This window comes from Patagioenas fasciata, chromosome 5 (assembly GCF_037038585.1).
Source record: "Patagioenas fasciata isolate bPatFas1 chromosome 5, bPatFas1.hap1, whole genome shotgun sequence".
Classification (NCBI taxonomy): Eukaryota; Metazoa; Chordata; class Aves; order Columbiformes; family Columbidae; genus Patagioenas; species Patagioenas fasciata.
Window position 1 is genome coordinate 3,496,853 of NC_092524.1, and position 14,093 is coordinate 3,510,945.

General features: G+C 40.4%; 1 long non-coding RNA gene across 2 annotated transcripts in view; it reads right to left on the minus strand.

The window, feature by feature from the left end:
• Positions 1–6,050: 6,050 nt before the first annotated feature.
• LOC136101699 (uncharacterized) overlaps positions 6,051–14,093 on the minus strand; it is a 61,989-nt gene continuing 53,946 nt past the window's right edge. Inside the window, exons 2-4 of one of the 2 annotated variants that reach the window (XR_011739133.1) lie at positions 13,945–14,068; positions 11,187–11,497; positions 6,051–8,338 (exon numbers count right to left, since the gene is read on the minus strand). This is a non-coding gene — a long non-coding RNA (uncharacterized lncRNA). The remainder of the gene's footprint in view (positions 8,339–11,186; positions 11,498–13,944; positions 14,069–14,093) is intronic. The other variant, XR_010651369.2, reaches the window with a different exon arrangement.

Consider the following 14,093-nt stretch of genomic DNA (forward strand, 5'->3'; position numbering starts at 1 on the left):
CTTGATGTCTTCAAGAAAACAAAACTTTGCACATCTAAGTCAACAGACAGGACTACATGAAAAATTGCTTTTTCCTCTTAATTGAAAAAAATTGCAAAACTTGTAATTCTGTGTCTAATCAATCAATTTTAAAAAGCAAGTGGTCAATCTTCAATCTTATTGCGTGTCTTTCGGACAAACCTTGAACACTGAGAACTTCTCAGTGTCACACTGGCAACATTAGAGACATTCCACATTAGAGACTCCAATCGAATGTTTCTGAAAAGCTAGCGTTCTCTTTAAACTTTAAAACTTATAGTCTCTCTTCATTTCAGCCAAGGGTGAGACCCCTTGAAGTGACCACTTAACCACCCATTATCTGACGAAGCAGCTCCTGTTGCAAAATTCTTGGATAGGTGATGACTGGGATGGATCACAGATGTATTTTGACTTAAGTGCTGTGATGGAACACCCTCTTTCGACTACCAACCCAATGCCTTAACAAAGAAAGACGTTACCATGTGCTGTTCTGCACTTTTCCTTCCAGAGGGCTTGACCTTCCACTCCTGTATTGGGACAGAGCTGTTAAACCCCTAGGGACAAAATGAATTCTGCAAGACCTTGTTAGATGTTAAACATAAATAGGTATATTGTAGCCTTGCGTGCAGTCTATTTTACTTGTGCAAGTATGTTTTTTGTTAAACACATAAAACACAGAGTGGGTTTTAATGGTTGATCAGATCCTGTTAAAGCAAATTGCATGTTTAAATACAAAGGATGAAAGGACCTCTATTATTCTACAAATTTCTAGCAGCACTGCACCTTAAAAGGAATTTTATAGCAAATTTGTAGCTTTGCAACCAGCTCATGAATGAGGGGGCATAAAAAGGACATGTGTTCCAAGAGCAAATGTATTCCATATTTTAGAAATAATAAGTTCTTGCTTGAACCCAGATCCCATCAATGCAGAGAAAGGATTGTACATCCATGGGAAATAGGATGTTGCTGTCTTCAACAAAACATTATGTCATTAAGGTTCTAATCTGGTCTATGTTATAGCCAATCAAGTGATGTATGGAAAGCCCCTTCTCTATACCAGAAAGCCCTAATGCCCTCCTTGCCTTACACTCTAATTGCAAACCATACAAACATTCGAGAACGAAGATACACAACAGGCAGAATCAACAACTCTGTTGGTGATAAATAAAATCAAAATACCCTAATAGGAAAGCCAAGCAATAATGTTTATGAAGGAAGTACTATATATCTGCAGGTGATGGTGCCTTTCAGTACACAAATGTCTTGTTCATGCAAGTAAATCTTCACATAGCCAGGAAGAAAATGTTTGTGTAGTCTTAGAATGAATGCCTTGCTATTAAGTGAAGGTTGTAGGATCAGAAGGTGTAAAACATCCTTACGTTCTTGAGTTCTGCCCCTAGCTTTCATTCATATTAACACTCTTCTTACATGCATTGGAAGTTCCTGGTCCTCCAAGAAGAGATTCACAGAGGTAATTAGGAGAAATTCAAAGAAAGAATGAAAATAAATCAGAAATAGGAAAAAAAGGCAGATTTTTAAGATGCAAAATTATGTTCTTCCATGAGAAAAGTCACAACGGTTTGAAGTTGGTGAAAGCTGTCAATGTCTTGCCCAATTCCTAAGCCACAAACAATGAGCCACAGAACATCCTCTGCAAATTCAATGTGATGATGAGCAGTGTAGAGTGGTATAGAGTGCATAGGAGCACACAGTAAGCCTTGAAGTTATAAAACAAGTCTTCTCTATTCGCATTTATGTAAATTCTTGTATGCACTCATCTCTGAAGTATTTGAGCCCTTTCCAGTAGTGCACCAAGCAGTGATGCACTAAGACCGACATCTGAGAAGGATGCTCAGCAAATCGATGAGATGCACCAAAAACTGCAATGCCTACAGCTGGCATCGGTCAACAGAAAGGGCACAACTTCGTTACAACTCCCTACCACACATCACACAAACAACACTTCAAAAGCTGAACAAATTAGGCTACAAAGTTTTGCCTCATCCACCGTATTCACCTGACCTCTCGCCAACCGACTGTCCCTTCACTTCTCCAAGCACCTCGACAACTTTTTCCAGGGAAAATGCTTCCGGAACCAGCAGGACGCAGAATACGCTTTCCAAGAGTTCATTGAATCCCAAAGCATCCCAAAACAAACTTATTTCTCATTGGCAAAGATGATTTTGATTAATAAAGCTGTGTTTGAGCCTATTTATAAGGATGTAAAATTCACGGTCCAAAACCGCAATTACTTTTGCACCAACCTAATACATCTTTTCCTCTGCAGAATGTGGAATGTAAAAGGATGAGCCTTGATAGTCAGGACTCCCCAGAGAACTTAATGTCTGAGTCACACTCCCAAAAATGTTGTCTTAGCTCTGCTAAGCTCTGCTTGGTCTGTTTAGGAAAACCCTGTTGTGCCAGAATAGCAAAGCTATTGAGGTTTTTATCACAGGGCACTGGCCTGGCTTTGCTAAGTGTTGAGGGAAAGGCACCAAGGTTCATTTTTCTTCATCCATAGGCAGCAATCCATAAAGCTTCACACTCATATGTAGATGATACAATTCAAATGGTGTAGAAAAATCAAATTGTGGAAGAAAAATCTTCAAAACTACATCACAACCCCAAATGACTTGAATAAAATTAATCAAAACTTTGACCACAAACTTTATATGAAGCAAAGATGAATCCTGCACAATTAATCAAAAATTACAAAAAACATTCTAGGTCATTTTTTCTCACTTTTCCGCTGCATCCAAGTTTCAGTTAGGTAAAAAGAAGGAAATTTCTATTTGCAAGCTACAGAGATTTCCTGGGCTCAAAACCAGAGTGTGTCTTTAAGCACTTTATCAAATTCATGCCTCCAAAATCCCATCACAAGTGGCAACCTACATTATTCCTTTATTTTCAATATACAGAATGTATAGATAAAGTCCAGCTTGATTTTCTTACAACATGTCCAAATGCTTCTCTCGTAGAAAACTCCAGGTTTTTGGTGGCGTAATCTTACTGTGAGAAGATAATTGTCTTGCATTTGGAAGCCAGGAGCCTTGCTGTTTTTCCTATTCCTTCCTGCCATCTGCAAGAACTCATATGGGGTAAAAATGGGAAATTACTTGAGCAAATCTTCAGCTTTCCTCAGTTTTCTTTAAATAACATCCTCGGCTTTCTGCCTCGTGATTTACATAATAAGGAGACTATGTTGTGTTATTACATCAGTTTCATTTCTTCAGGGAAAAGGGCTCCAGATGTATTTGACTAAGTCATTAGTGCAAACATCCCATTTTTGTAACATCATTCCCTAGATCAGCTGTAAAGACACACTGTTGATTTTGGCTACAGGCTTAGGAGTGGACAGACACCGCCACTTGATGTGAGCAGCTGCCTCCTCCTTATTCCCTCCAACTTCATTGTCATGGAGAGAAGTACAAACCCCTAATGGATCCACAACATGAGCACCGATTCCTAAAATCTGGCGGATGACTCATCTGATAAAAATCACTATTGTAAAGCTATTCAAGGAGTAGATGGGGGAAAAAAAAAAGGATTTAGACTTCCTTAGAGAGATTACTTCCTTTTGTCAGGGTGTTTTTCTTCAGTCATATGGGAATGAAATTATAAACAGAGCGCTGGATCCTGACACCTCAACTGCCAGCAGGTCTATTAGAAGCTCTGGTGGTGATTGTAGATTGAGCAAGGTACTACTCAAGGCAAGAAAAGTTACAAAAGTCTTTCCTGTCCAAGTCAAAAGCATCAGTGATTCAGTAAAAATGAACAATACATGATCCAGCATAGTTTTAGAAGTAAAAATGTTATTAATTTTACTACCATATTTGCTGTTTGATCCAACTCAGAGCAAAAACTTGACTATGCTAAATTATTACTGACTACCACATCCAGCAGGAGAAAGCACTTTTAATTGAAGATAAAACATCGTTGTTAATTTACATTTGTAACCTCATACTGATAATTAGAAATAGAAAAAAAGTAATTAACACGTCAGCTTAAATTGTCGGGAAATTGCTCCAAATGGCAAAATAATGCATGTGACAAAAATGGCTGAGTTCTCTGAAACACTAGAGCTGCCTCAAAGCTGTTGCAAAGTAGAGTAATATTCATGGTTAAGTAGATGAACAACTTCTAAAAGGAAATAGCCTAAATATCTCATTAATATACATCTTAAGAATGGGTGAGTAATTCTCATAGATGCCGACATGTTTGTATTACGTTTATGCCACAGCCTCCATTTGCTCTCAGGATGCAATCATCAGACTGAGATTTTTTTTGTAAGTGGTTGGAGTTATAAATTGATACGCATTGTCATGTCCTCATACAATAAACACTGCGTTTCTCATTCGGAAACCCAGTAAGGATGCCTAGTATGATGTAAAGATATGCCATGATTACAATGTACAAGTATGGTAATGGGTGAGCAAAAGATACATTATTTTAATATTTGACACATGCTCTCCTACAGAATTAAACCATGATAAATGGTAAAAAATTGCACTTATTGCTGCCTATTGGATTTGTCATAACTGTTCAGATCCCTGTTGCTGTGCAGGAGATGTGGTATTTGCACTTAATTGCATCATTTGAAAGCCTTAGAAGAGGGTATTCTAATGATTAAATCAATGTAAACCAGGTTTCAGAGCCAAAATAATCAAAAGTCTGACCAAGGCAAATGTGCTCAATAAACTGAGCTTGCCAAACACAAGTGCTAATTAACACCTGATTCTAATTTGGTGATTGTGAAAGTGTGGCAATGGAGCCCCATGATTTTGCAAGTGGAAATAACATTGCTTCTCTCCATTGGTAGATCACGTGAATTGCCCTCATGGCCAAAATTCCTCCTTTTGATCTGTTCTGCGGACAATTCATCAACACGGTGGCAGCTACTCAGGTTGTACAATACTTCTCTGTCTAAGGATATTCACCATTCCTTGGTGTTTTCCCAACTATAACGATTCTGAACAAAAGTTTCTATTCCTTGATGTCGGTCTTAATTGAAAATGTTCAAATATTCAAGTTTAAAATATCACAATGACTACAGATGGCAAACTCAAGCGGTCACGTTCTCCCTTCATATTTCCTGTTACAATTGTTTTGGATTTTAGAGGGAGGAAGAAGACACAGGCAGAAATTGTCACTAGATGTTATCATTGTTGATACACCCAACAACCACCAAACGGGTAAGACTGACTCTACAAACAGAAAAGGATTGGAAGGACAACTCTCTTTCCTGAAATAGGTAATGAGTGTTTCCAGTACACCCAGTCAGTCTCTTCTGCAGACAACTGGAACACCTCAGACCTTGGCAACAATAACCTGGTGCCACCTCTAAGAATATGGGTTTATTTTAAGTGCACATTCAATGATACTCTCAGATTTCTTTGCACAAAGGAATAATTCAGTAGCACTTTTCCACCCCAAAACAAAAGTGGCACAGCACAAAACAAAGTCACTGCTACCCCAAAACTAAAAGTTGTAACACCTCTCACTTAGGATATGCCTGAAATAACAAGCACTTGACCTTCATGGGCAGAATAGGTAAGCAATTACCAAGGCACACAATATATGAAGCATCTTTGAAAACAGGGCTAGATGAATTTAACTTCTAGCTGACTGTCAGTGAATTTGGTTAGAAAATCAACACCTTATGCATTTGATCTACACAGCAGTTACATTATACAACCTACTGATTTAATAGTTTACTCAGTCTCATTTAAAAAAATATACGAAAGCCAAATTTGTAAGTGCAGGAGCTGCAGAAATATTTGCAAAGACTCATAAGTATTTTATTACCTTTTGCACTGCAAATGTCTTTGTGTCTAAAGCAACTGCAGTTTGTTCTTAATAAGAGTGAATTTGCACTATAAATGGCATCTCCTCTTCAGAAACAATACTTCCTTTATCTACTTGTGTTCAAAAGCGCCTAACAGGGAAACCTAACTTATCTGTTTCATCTTAAAACTGGAGCTGCCTGTCAAGCTCTGACAATCTTCAGATTCTTTTGGAAATAGGAAGCAACTCATTGTGTTCAAATTTGCTCTTAGTGACAGCTGATCCCACGGGAGCATCTAGTTAGACAATAATTGATAGCACTTGAAACAGAAAAGACGGCAAATCAGGTATGACAACTTTGCATTCAATGGGAGTCCTAAAACTAATTGTCCAGTTAAAGAAATCAGCTTCAAAAGAGGAAAAAACTTAAGGGGAAGGAAATGAGAAGTTTGTTTATTGCGCATACACTTTCATTCTGACAACATTTTCCGTTTAAAAGGCAGGTCTGGAATAAGCAGTACATTAAAGCGATGGGCCCACAGCAAAACCTCTAAACCAAATACTCCGAACTTTATGACTCAAGCCCATCTGTAGTTTGTTATAAACAAGTCATAAGGCATAAATGAAAAAATCTGGATGCGGAAGGATGGAGGCTCGATCCTGCTACTATTGAAGTGAACAGAAAATCTCTTGCTGACTACAGAAGACTTTGGATCAGGCATTAAAATTCCAAAGTAATACTGGCAAAGCTTCAGTCGTGTGAGTGTGTGTGCACGCCTGCTTGTGCGTATATACATATACACACACATACACACACAAAACCCAATGTTAGGAATTTTTAACCCTGATTCTTATATCAGACTATACCACCGGATGTAAAAAATGAAGATAACATGGGAGGAAGTTTATTTTGATGAGGAAATCCCTAAATGCTGTTGAAAATATGCTTGGAATGGTTAATTAGTATGTAGGGGCTATGGAGGAAATGATATCTTGCAGCTTGACCATCATCTTTTTGCCAGGTTTCCCTTCGATTTATCTCTTATCTGCAGGAAACTGTCTCACAGCTTCTGAATCTGCTGTTGGCTAAAAAGAGAAAAAGGACAATGACTCATTGTTGGGCAACAGGACAAATTCTATTTGGATTCTAAATTTCCACATTAATGTTAGTTAATGTCATAGCTGATGCACTTCAGCCCATCCAGGGGATATCCAGGGTGGGCTCTGAAACCAACCAAAAGTGAAAGTTCCTTCACGAAAACAACAAACAGTAAATTAAAAGATATAATACCCGAGGGATGAAAACAATGAGCAATGCAAAAATGTATCTGCTGTATTTTCTATGACTAAGGCATCAAAAAGTCCTTATTCATAAACAAAAGTATTGTAAACGGGTGAGCGACTAGTGATGGGATGCGGCAACTGATACCCACCAAAGTTATTACTGGCCAGAGAATATTTAGCAGGTTGATTGCTGTGACTTATATTTGAGGGATTATTTTCACGCACAATCATGCAATGCAGGATTCTTTACAGCTTTTACGGAGGGCTGGCAAGGACACTCTGGTTCGCTACACGCGGTGGGATGAGGTTGTGCTATCGAGCGACCACAGAGAGAAGCAGGGTCCAGGGAAACACATCAGCGTAAGGCTGAGTCTTCCTGTGCTGCAAGTTAAGCCCAGCATATAAGTAGATACTGAGCTTAAGGAAGTGCTGGGGGAGGGATGAGATGCATCAGATGATCGCTGTGCCGGTGCTAATGAGTACATCAATGAAAGGATTAAGAAAGGACGGAGACATGTTGCTTCCATTCCCTCTCCTACAATGATTATTCCAGTGCTCAGAGGTGTGGCTTGATTTGGGTAAGGACCGAAAATTCAGCGGCTTCTCCAAATATTACATAAAAGGAAAGAATGACATAAAAACACGATCTAACCCTGTAAATATTTTTTCCAGTTTCACAGACCAAATCCCAAGCATGTCAGGCGTCTTACATTTTTTATTCCCCCAGCTCTCTTTCCCCAGCGCTGAGCTAACATCTGAAATAGGAGTACACAATCAGTATGTTAATAATCAAGGAGTCTGCTCGCTGCATTATACAGACATCAGAGGAATTTCTTCCACTGTCTGATGAATATTATAAACAGGCTGGTTTGTATTAACAGAGCCTTATGTAGCAAATCCCAAAGTGACAAACCAAACAGTTTTAAGTGGTTACATTCCATCCCCAAATGTCTCGAGTATCAAACATAATGGGAAACCTGCATCCTGGCTGCATGTGAGGAAAACAAAGAGGGCCAGAGTCAGTCGGACGAGACGCTTGGCGTTGAAGCAGATGACTACGACAAGGTTTTTTAATTGCCAAAGTGACACTGCCAATGCCGTCTAGTATTGCAGCTGGAGAGACAGAAATACTGTACCAGTTACCGAGAGGGAAAGCGTTTGTTCTTGAGAGAGACACTTCAGGAAGGGTTTACATCTGAGTCATCATCTTTGACAGCGTGTGTGTCCATCAGCCGGCGGAACCGCAGAGCTGCTGCAAAACATTTCAGGGAAGTTTTAAGATCTGCAGATCACTGAGGATCTGATTTGCTACAATGCGAACTCAAAGGAAAAGTCCCCTTTTAGTGGGCTGAGGACTGATCCCTAGATGGCAATTCTTGAACTTAGAAATTGTATTGAAAATTCCAAGCATGTGGCCAAACTGACTGAATTATCACCCCAAACATAACATTTTAAGCAAACTGATTGTATAGGCACAGCTCCTTCTGTATTCTCCTCGCGGTATGTAATACACAAAAGCAACAAGGGATGGGTGGAATAGCAGGAAAGATGAGAATCACAGGAATGCTCCTAAGACTGATGGTTTTTTATTGTGTATGTTGTGATGGTTTCTGTGGGCTGCTCCTGCATCAGCTGGCTCTGAGATTGACAGTTTCCCCCTGGTTGTTTTTCTGAGGTCTTTTCCCTCTCCACCAACTTAACCCCTTGGGAGACCAGGACTCCTCCTGGAGCACCTGCATTGAGGATGAAGTGAGAAGGGGACACCTTGCTGCAAACCATCAGCAGCACCTCCACAGGTGGAGATGGTAAGGCTGCAGCCCTGAAGCACAGTGGGCTCTCAAGTAAGGCTGGTGCATTTTAAAACAGAGAAGGCTGTACGTCTGCAGGACTCCTCATTTCCCAGAGAAGGCTCCAGGGAGACCTTATTGTGGCCTTTCAGTACTTAAAAGGAGCTTATAAGATGGGAACAGACTTTGTTGCAGCGCGTGTTATGACAAGGGAAGGGGTGATGGTTTTGAACTAAAAGAGGGGAGATTCAGGCTGGACATAAGGAAGAAATATTTTACACTGAGGGGGTGAGAGCCCGCCCCAGGTTGCCCAGAGAGGTGGTGGATAAATCGTCCCTGGAGACCTCCCAGGCCAGGCTGGATGGGACTCTGAGCAACCTGAGCCGGTGAAGATGTCCCTGGATGAACTTTGGAGGTCCCTTCCAACCCAAACTATTCTGTGATTCAATGATTTCACGTTAGATAACGGGATGGAAATTCAGGTTCAGACTATTTTGAGCTGATCATGAAGGTCTGTCTTCTCTGTCACCACCATCTGTCACCTTGTGAGGAGGGAGGGCTGGACCAGAAATACTGGGAAAAGGAGTTTTATTCAGCAAAGCTGGCTGCTACTTATTTGCTCTTTATTTCTACTAAGTCACTTGGGTTTCCAAAGTGGGTCTGGAAACTGAGAAGGAACAGCCCTTCTCATGAGATTTCCTGTTGGTGCTGCATCCAGTAGCACCGGAAATATCACAAGAATAGCTTTTCTTGTGGTATTTTATTACTTCTGCTTCTGCTCCTGGCCGGAACTGGGAAGTACAGGGGTGCATGGAAATGAAATATAGTGGTCAGAGGAGAGTCTGCCAAACATTTGGAAACAACAACAGCAAGAAAGGTCATTCACTGAAGTCTCAGGACTTGCTTCCGATCTGCTCTGATTTAATTCAAGCACGTTTACATGATGCTGCTTTTAGAAGTCATTCACTCGGGGCTGACAGCAGCACACGTTCAACCAGGGAGTGTCTGTGGTTTAGCTGTCAGTACTGCTGCTAAGTTCCTATAGAGAAGTGACTTCTGTTTCCTAAAATGTTTAACTGACACAATCCACCATCAGGAGAAGTCCAAGCAAAAAAACCCAAACCAACCCATCCTGCTATCTCTCGCAATTGCACTGCCTTTATTTAATATTACAGCAGCATCATTAGCCATATTAGACAATACTGGAATCTGCACATATTCTTTCCCTGCTCAAAAGAGCATCTGAATGTATTTCCTGCTCAAAATTGTTTGACAAATGTTTTGTGCAGACAAATTCTGTCTAGCTATTGTTTGTAAATACACATGGCAAACACCTCTTCAGCCACCTCAGACGGTGGTTCTTGGTGGCAATAATGACAAAGCAGCGCAAGCAGCTGCTAGCAATTCTCCCCCAGCCATGTTTGCCCTGAAGGCAGAGTGAGGCAGCTCAGAGACTTGATCCAGATGGAAGGGGAATGTTTCAGGTAGGAGTGGACACCTAGGAGCACTTGGGAGGAAGGGGAAAACAACAACAGCTCAAGCCAGCAAAAACTGTTTGGCAATTTACACCCTTGGCATCGCAATCAAAACTACCTAAACCACATGGGACTGCTTCCATTTCCTGTTTGGTGGATGAAATCTTTACAAGTTACTCCTGTTTCTTCCTGAAGTGAATTCTCCTTCACTGCAAAACTAATTTTGTACCATTATTAAATGAGTGCTGGCTGCTAATCAACACTCTGCCTTCCCGAACAAGGTCCACTTGCAAACAAACTGAATTAGAAGGGAAATCAACACAAACAAGGAGAAATTCACCTTAAAAGCCAGGACAAGCTTCCCCAAGTTCGTTTCCCTTATTATCTGTCATCCTAAGGGCACTTTACTCAGCTTAGATTAGAGATGTGAAGCTTTGCTGCAGATATGCCACTGTCATAAAGAATAATCAAGGGTACTTTCAATTCCTTTTTTTACAAGGGGCATAGGAGACTTGTCTCATTCATGAATAGTTATATTGAAGCTGAGGGGACAATTCCATAATGACAAAGAGAGATTTGGCCCAAGAAGGCTGTCTTACTTCTGCTGCTGTTTTGGAAAGCAAAAGGCACAAACTGATAGAAGACGAAGACTGCAAAGCTGGTTCCGTATGCTCTGTAATAAAACGGGACCAAACTCTGCATCAACAACCTGTACAAGCATCACAGAAAGAATTTTCTTTTATAGCTACAAAATCTCTTTCATTCCTCACTCCCTCACAAACGCACAGATACTCTGAAGCGTGGTTCAGAGTTCAAAGTAATTATTGTTGTAAAATACCTTGGTTATCATCAAGGACTTTGCGGCTGCACTCTTCAGAGGGCGCAGCTCCACTCCCAGATGTCTGCTCTTGTGTTTCCATCAGGGTCGTCCAGCACAGATTTCTCTCCCCGCTTTGTGCCAAGGAAGTTTGAAGCCAGTTTCACACGTTTTCCTTCCTGCCTTCCAGGCCATGTGGTGTCGCACAGAGTCAGGTCACCAACCTTCTCCTCTCTTGCTTCTCCCCACCTGCAAACTGGTCCTGGCACAGTATTCCATGGTTTTGCTCTCGATCTCAGCCAGGGAGATGCGTCAAACACAATGAGCTTCTTCTACAGGGAAAGGGAGGAAATGGAGAAGCAAATTCAGGTAGATCCTAGCGTTGCAGAAAAATGAGCAAAAGGAACTGTCAGAAGGCAGGCAGAAGCAAAACTTCTGACAAAAGCTTTATGTTCTTGGTCTTCTTACAAGACAGAACAAGGGAAAGAAAATGAAAATGAAAAAGCATCATTCATCACTCATATAAACAGGAGAAGTCAAACCCTTTGTTTCACATTCTGTACTGGTTTGGGTTCACGCTATTGGGTGATATTGGGTTCACATCTAGTGGCTACCTGCGCATCTATTGCATATCTATACTTTTTGTTGTATCAAAAGCTGGTACACTAACTGGTAACTCTGTGGTAAAAAGAGAATTGCATGGTATTCTCTGTTGTTGTGGAGTTGCATAATATAAACAGAATTTGTATGAACATAGAATAAAAACTCGAGAAGTAAACTGAAAGACATTTTTAAATATCGGCAAATGAAACCTTACGAAAGACTGAAAGATTATTATAGACCAACACGAACAAGTTTTCTCTTTTTCAATGTGCTTTCACAAACATTATAACTTGGTATTGACCTAAAATGTTATAAAGATGCACATTTAAACCTTCAACATCAACAGCAACCTTCACCTAGGGCACAAGAATGCCTTCCCATCATCATCATCCCAGAACTGCAAAGCATCTTGACGGCCCTGCCTTTACACTTTGAGCTTCTTTTTTATTCAAGTAGTGGTCTGCAAGGAGAATTTTGAAGTTAATGAGAGTTTTGATTGAAAAAGACACAAAATCCCCTTTACCTGGCATTTGGCAGGGTGTTTGAAAATGATGGACCCAATTTCAAAGCAACTGAAATTTCAGATTGCATCCATCTTTTTGAAACACTCTGTAGAGTCAAAGTCTGAAAATTCATAGCTGGGATACCTGCATACGGTGCAGTTTTATTTCACGACATTGGCTAAAATTGAAGTACTGGCTTGTAATGGGTGGGCCAGATGAATATAGCCATCCCTTTCCATGATATTCCTGAAAAAGCCTGGAACCGCGACAGTTTTTCATGTTGCTTCACAACCCTGAAGTGTTAATAGTACACTCACAACAGAAAGTTTTCAATGTGCCTTAGTAACTATTGTGGCCGGATAGTAAAAAGCTTGAACTGCTGCAGATTCCATGTCTAATCTCTAGCTGCATTTTTGACAGACCTCTTAGACTTGCATAATAAATACAGAAAAGCTTAAGCAAAGACACTGAATATCATTATCAACATTATAACGCGAGCTGATTGCAAACCACTCAGCCTCCTGAACAGTGTCATTCAACTAAGAAAATTTCCTGCCATTTTTTTCTGTTCTCTCAAGAGTACCAGCAACCCTAAGGGCAAGTACAGCCCTGAAAATTGTGGTTGTGCTTGGGTCTCAGACTGGGCAAAAGTGACACAGAACAGCACTAAATTCACCCACTACTGGTACCTAAATAAAGCTTTGCTGAGAGTATTTTGCTTGTTTCGCTCTCTGTAGAAATCAAAAGGTAATTTCTTCCAAGCCACAGTCCTAGAAATGGTAACGTAACTGTAGTAAAAATAGGCGCAAGCCGCAAAGCTCAAATTTGCCAACAGATTGAGAACTTTGATGAAATTGAAGACGCTGACTGAAAGGTTCAGATGCAGCCAGAACTGGGGGAGTTGGCTTGGCCAGTTCATGGAAAGAGGTAAATCATAATGTGTGAGTGTGGATTCACTTGTATATTTCCCCTGGCATTTGGGAATGTTTGGGTCTGAGGTTTTGTGTTGAAATTTCAGCTACCTATTGTTATGATTTTAGTACCTTTGTTTTCATTCTTTTCTAACACTTCAGTGGAACACAGGCTTTCAATTAACTCAGTGCTCTCTGCTTGACTTTTCAAAGTGGCAACTGTAATTTAGAGGATAAAGAGCTATAAATGGTGTGAGGGTCAGCCTATAATAAAAATTCTGCAGTCAATCAGAGCTGGTTGAGGTCCTACCATTCTGAGCTGTGGGCATCACATATAAAGCAGGGGACAGAATTTGGGCTTGATTCCTGATGGCCTCATAGAATTCTTTCGGTATCAATTGCATTTTATGTAAATGAAGGGTCAAAAATAACACCCTTATTTCCCAGAAGAGTTTCAAGGATAAATTAATGAATGTTAACAAATAATTTGGATTTTAGACCAGATGGAAGGAGGTTAGAAAATGGAAGAAACATTCACATGGGCCAAGAAAAACAGCAGATTCTCTTCATTCCCAATTCAACAAACAATGCCAGCACATGCTTAACTTTGCGAATGTGCTTAAAACTATCCCACGTAAATGAGAAGAGAAGCCCCACAGAGTTAATTATGTGCTTTGGTGCCTTTCTAAATACGGAAAATTAACAGGTGTAACAGAAAAATGCAGAGTATACATATAGACTCAGCTGAGCATGGCAAACTACCTGTATCTTCAGTGCTCCTTCATCAGCCCCCAAGCCTGGCATAGCCTTGTCTTTACAGCTTTGAGCCACTTTTCAAATACTGGATATACACAGAGGGTGATCACAGGCAGCAGCATTCAGGTACCTGAAAGCAGAATTTTTCTCCTTAT